A 6,019-nucleotide genomic window follows, 5' to 3' on the forward strand; every position below is an offset into this window, starting at 1 on the left:
CCATGTTGCAAGGATCTGTACATAATTTCTGGAAGCTGAAAATGTCCCAGTTCTTCAATGGCCTGCACACTCACCAGACACTTTTTCCCATTGAGCATGTTTTGGATGCTCTGGATCGATGTGTAAGACAGCATGTTCCAGTTCCCGCCAATATCCAGCAATTTCACACAGCCATTCAAGAGGAGTGGGACAACATTCCACAGGCCTGATCACCTCTATGCGAAGGAGATGTGTCGTGCTGCATGAAGCAAATGGTGGTCACAGCAGATACTGAATGGTTTTCTGATCCACGCCCCTACTTTTTCTTTTGTTGGTATCTGTGACCAACAGATACATATTTTTATTCCCAGTCATGTGAAATCCATAGATTAGGGCCTAATGAATTTATTTCAATTGTCTGATTTCCTTATATGAACTGTAACACAGTAAAATCATTGAAATTGTTGCATGTTGCATTTATATTTTTATTCAGTGTATATTTGGCTCAATTGACTGTAATACACCTATGCAGAAAGAAAGCTGTGTGTTCATGATAAGGTAATTATATGTTTGAAGGTAATGATTAAAGAATCCCACCCTGAAACGTAACTAATTAGTAATTACTAGTTTATGTAGCATGTATAATGAATAATTAAAGTACTAAACGTAAGTCCCATAAGGTTTAGTAGAGACCCATGAGGAAGAGAAATGTATGTGTGTACGTGTGTGTCTAAGAAAATACCGAGAACAATAGAGACTGTGTTTGGCTTGACCTGGCTAGATGATATGATAGGGAGTACTTCTCAAGGTTTCTCTAATTTTACATTTACATTTACGTAATTTAGCAGACGCTCTTATCCAGAGCGACTTACAAATTGGTGCATTCACCTTATGATATCCAGTGGAACAACCACTTTACAATAGTACATCTATATATTTCTTGGGGGGGAGGGTAGGGGGGGGGTTACAAGGATTACTTAATCCTATCCCAGGTATTCCTTAAAGAGGTGGGGTTTCCGGAAGGTGGTGATTGACTCCGCTGTCCTGGCGTCGTGAGGGAGCTTGTTCCACCATTGGGGTGCCAGAGCAGCGAACAGTTTTGACTGGGCTGAGCGGGAACTGTGCTTCCGCAGAGGTAGGGAGGCGAGCAGGCAAGAGGTGGATGAACGCAGTGCCCTTGTTTGGGTGTAGGGACTGATCAGAGCCTGAAGGTACGGAGGTGCCGTTCCCCTCACAGCTCCGTAGGCAAGCACCATGGTCTTGTAGCAGATCCGGGCTTCAACTGGAAGCCAGTGGAGTGTGCGGAGGAGCGGGGTGACGTGAGAGAACTTGGGAAGGTTGAACACCAGACGGGCTGCGGCGTTCTGGATGAGTTGTAGGGGTTTAATGGCACAGGCAGAGAGCCCCGCCAACAGCAAGTTGCAGTAATCCAGACGGGAGATGACAAGCAGCTCCGTCTTGCCGAGGTTCAGCTTGAGGTGGTGATCCGTCATCCACACTGATATGTCTGCCAGACATGCAGAGATGCGATTAGCCACCTGGTTATCAGAAGGGGGAAAGGAGAAGCTTAATTGTGTGTTGTCTGCGTAGCAATGATAGGAGAGACCATGTGAGGATATGACAGAGCCAAGTGACTTGGTGTATAGCGAAAATAGGAGAGGGCCTAGAACTGAGGGACACCAGTGGTGAGAGCACGTGGTGCGGAGACGGATTCTCTCCACGCCACCTGGTAGGAGCGACCTGTCAGGTAGGACGCAATCCAAGAGTGAGCCGTGCCGGAGATGCCCAACTCGAAGAGGGTGGAGAGGAGGATCTGATGGTTCACAGTATCAAAGGCAGCAGATAGGTCTAGAAGGATGAGAGCAGAGGAGAGAGAGTTAGCTTTAGCAGTGCGGAGAGCCTCCGTTACACAGAGAAGAGCAGTCTCAGTTGAATGACCAGTCTTGAAACCTGACTGATTTGGATCAAGAAGGTCATTCTGAGAGAGATAGCAAGAGAGCTGGCCAAGGACGGCACGCTCAAGAGTTTTGGAGAGAAAAGAAAGAAGGGATACTGGTCTGTAGTTGTTGACATCGGAGGGATTGAGTGTAGTTTTTTTGAGAAGGGGTGCAACTCTCGCTCTCTTGAAGACGGAAGGGACGTAGCCAGCGGTCAAGGATGAGTTGATGAGCAGATGAGGTAAGGGAGAAGGTCTCCGGAAATGGTCTGGAGAAGAGAGGAGGGGATAGGGTCAAGCGGGCAGGTTGTTGGGCGGCCGGCCGTCACAAGTCGCAAGATTTCATCTAGAGAGAGAGGGGAGAAAGAGGTCAAATCATAGGGTAGGGCAATGTGAGCAGGACCAGCGGTGTCGTTTGACTTAACAAACGAGGATCGGATGTCGTCAACCTTCTTTTCAAAATGGTTGACAAAGTCATCCGCAGAGAAGGGGGAGGTGGGGGGGAGGGGGAGGAGGATTCAGGAGGGAGGAGAAGGTGGCAAAGAGCTTCCTAGGGTTAGAGGCAGATGCTTGGAATTTAGAGTGGTAGAAAGTGGCTTTAGCAGCAGAAACAGAGGAAGAAAATGTGGAGAGGAGGGAGTGAAAAGATGCCAGGTCCGCAGGGAGGCTTGTTTTCCTCCATTTCCGCTCGGCTGCCCGGAGCCCTGTTCTGTGAGCACGCAATGAGTCGTCAAGCCACGGAGCAGGAGGGGAGGACCAAGCCGGCCGGGAGGATAGGGGACATAGAGAGTCAAAGGATGCAGAAAGGGAGGAGAGGAGGGTTGAGGATGCAGAATCAGAAGATTGGTTGGAGAAGGATTGAGCAGAGGGAAGAGATGATAGGATGGAAGAGGAGAGAGTAGCAGGAGAGAGAGAGCGAAGGTTGCGACGGCGCTATACCATCTGAGTAGGGGCAGAGTGAGTAGTGCTGGAGGAGAGCGAGAGGGAAAAGGATACAAGGTAGTGGTCGGAGACTTGGAGGGGAGTTGCAGTGAGATTAGTAGAAGAACAGCATCTAGTAAAGATGAGGTCAAGCGTATTGCCTGCCTTGTGAGTAGAGGGGGACGGTGAGAGGGTGAGGTCAAAAGAGGAGAGGAGTGGAAAGAAGGAGGCAGAGAGAAATGAGTCAAAGGTAGACGTAGGGAGGTTAAAGTCACCCAGAATTGTGAGGGGTGAGCCATCCTCAGGAAAGGAACTTATCAAGGCGTCAAGCTCATTGATGAACTCTCCAAGGGAACCTGGAGGGCGATAAATGATAAGGATGTTAAGCTTGAATGGGCTAGTGACTGTGACAGCATGGAATTCAAAGGAGGAGATAGACAGATGGGTCAGGGGAGAAAGAGAGAATGTCCCCTTGGGAGAGATGAGGATTCCAGTGCCACCACCCTGCTGACCAGATGCTCTCGGGGTATGCGAGAACACGTGGTCAGATGAGGAGAGAGCAGTAGGAGTAGCAGTGTTTTCTGTGGTAATCCATGTTTCCGTCAGCGCCAAGAAGTCGAGGGACTGGAGGGTAGCATAGGCTGAGATGAACTCTGCCTTGTTGGCCGCAGACCGGCAGTTCCAGAGGCTGCCGGAGACCTGGAATTCCACGTGGGTCATGCGCGCTGGGACCACCAGGTTAGAGTGGCAGCGGCCATGCGGTGTGAAGCGTTTGTGTGGCCTGTGCAGAGAGGAGAGAACAGGGATAGACAGACACATAGTTGACAGGCTACAGGAGAGGCTACGCTAATGCAAATGAGATTGGAATGAAAATTAACTTAACAACTGGGGAAGCGAGAGAGCAGGGCCTCCCTCACTAACCATTCACTGAAACACTCAAATATAACTTTTCCAACTTCCACTTTAGAAATTATAATTGATGTAAACTACAGTGGTTCAGTGTTTCTAATCTCGGGGGAATGGAATGGACAGCGCTGGGTAGTGATAAACAGTGGTGAGAACTCTGGGGAGGGATACATCCCACCTATTGTTTGTGTGTATGTATGTGCGTAGGATACCTACTGTTCGTGTGTATGTATGTGTGTAAGGAAGAAGCAAGTTATAAAATGAATGTCTCTGTATTATGGACTTCAGAACGTTCTCTGAATAAACTGTACTAACCTTTTGCATAAACTGAGTCTTTGCCAAATTATTCTTAACCCAGTGTCTTACAAACCTTGGGTATTAGTCAAAGCTTATTAATTGTTAGTTATCATCATTGGGATTGAAAATTCTCGTGACAGTTCATCACTCAAAGCAGTATATACAGTTCATTCGGAACCCTTTACTTTTTCCACATTTAGTTACATTAGAGCCTTATTCTAAAATTGATTAAATAGTTATTGTTCCCTCATCAGTCTGCACACAATACCCCATAATGACAAAGCAAAAACAGGTTTAGACGTTTTTTGCAAATTTATAAAAAATCCAAAACTTATATTACATTTACATAAGTGTTCAGACCCTTTACTCAGTACTTTGTTGAAACACCTTTGGCAGCAATTACAGCCTCAAGTCTTCTTGGGTATGACGTTTCTCCCATTCTTCTGTGCAGATCCTCTCAAGCTCTGTCAGGTTGGATGGGGAGCGTCGTTGCACAACTATTTTCAGGTCTCTCCAGAGATGTTCGATCGGGCTCCAGTCCGGGCTCTGGCTGGGCCACTCAAGGACATTCAGATATGTGTCCCAAAGCCACTCCTGCGTTGTCTTTGCTGTGTGCTTAGGGTCGTTGTCCTGTTGGAAGGTGAACCTTCATCCCAGTCTGAGGTCCTGAGCGCTCTGGAGCAGGTTTTCATCAAAGCTATCGCTGTACTTTTCTCCGTTCATCTCTGCCTCGATCCTGACTAGTCTCCCAGTCAGTGCCGTTGAAAAACATCCCCACAGCATGATTCTGCCACCACCATGCTTCACCGTAGGGATGGTGCCAGGTTTCCTCCAGACGTTACGCTTGACATTCAGGCCAAAGAGTTCAATCTTAGTTTCATCAGACCAGAGAATCTTGTTTCTCATGGTCAGAATCCTTTAGGTGCCTTTTGGCTAACTGTCATGGTTAATTACTCTAAGGCGAACAGCTAGCAACCCAAAGGTTAAGAATTAGAATCTCATCACCCTAATCCTAACCCCTAATCCTAAACCCTAGCCTAGCTAACGTTAGCCAACTACCTAACATTAGCCACCTCGCCAGAATTCATAACACATCATACATTTTGCAAATTCGTACCATATAGTATCTTTCACAAATTCGTAACATATTGTACATTTTGCAAATTCATAATATATAATATGAATTGTAATTCGTAACATATCATATGAAATAAGTGATGGACATCCACAAATGAATACATACCATACAATACGTAGAATATCATACTAAATGGAGTGTCTTGGATTTATGTGCAGAATAATACAAAATGTTCTGAGACCAGGTTTGGGAGGTGAACAAACGCCTGAAGATGATTGACATGAAGAATCAGGCAGAGGTAGAGGTGAAATATCCTCCTCCAGCGATGACCACGATGCCAGTGTGGGGAACAAGTCAGGGAAATCTATGAGCCACATTCACTCTCCAGTAGTTATATTATTTACTTGCATCATTTTACAGAAAGATGTAACAGATGTAATAGCCTACCTAAAATGTCCTCAATTGTAGTTGGGCGGTTCACATGAATGTTTTTTCATACCTCTTACTTGCATAATCAACCTTGTCTATATTATCTCTGGATCCACCCAGCATCTACGACGAAGAGGCCAACATTATGGTCATAAGAGCTCTGATAAGTATCAAACGCTCCCTGGCCTACAAGTCCTGCTCTAGCCTGCAGTCTCCATCTGAGGTGGTGGAAGCTGATCTTGGCCATAATGGAACGTTAGCTAACAGTTTGAAAAGGTATTCTCCCGGACTCATCTTCAGTCCCATCAATAGCAACTGCTAGTTGGGGAAGCAGTGCTTCAATAAGATTGGGACCAAAATGTTAAAAAAATATCCACAATTGCTCTAGCTGCAGAAAACACAGCTGCTCTTCTTGCCGCATCCATATCAGTTTTTCCAATAACTAACAGAAATGGAACATTCAACAAACTCTG

Source organism: Salmo trutta, chromosome 1 (assembly GCF_901001165.1).
Source record: "Salmo trutta chromosome 1, fSalTru1.1, whole genome shotgun sequence".
NCBI lineage: Eukaryota > Metazoa > Chordata > Actinopteri > Salmoniformes > Salmonidae > Salmo > Salmo trutta.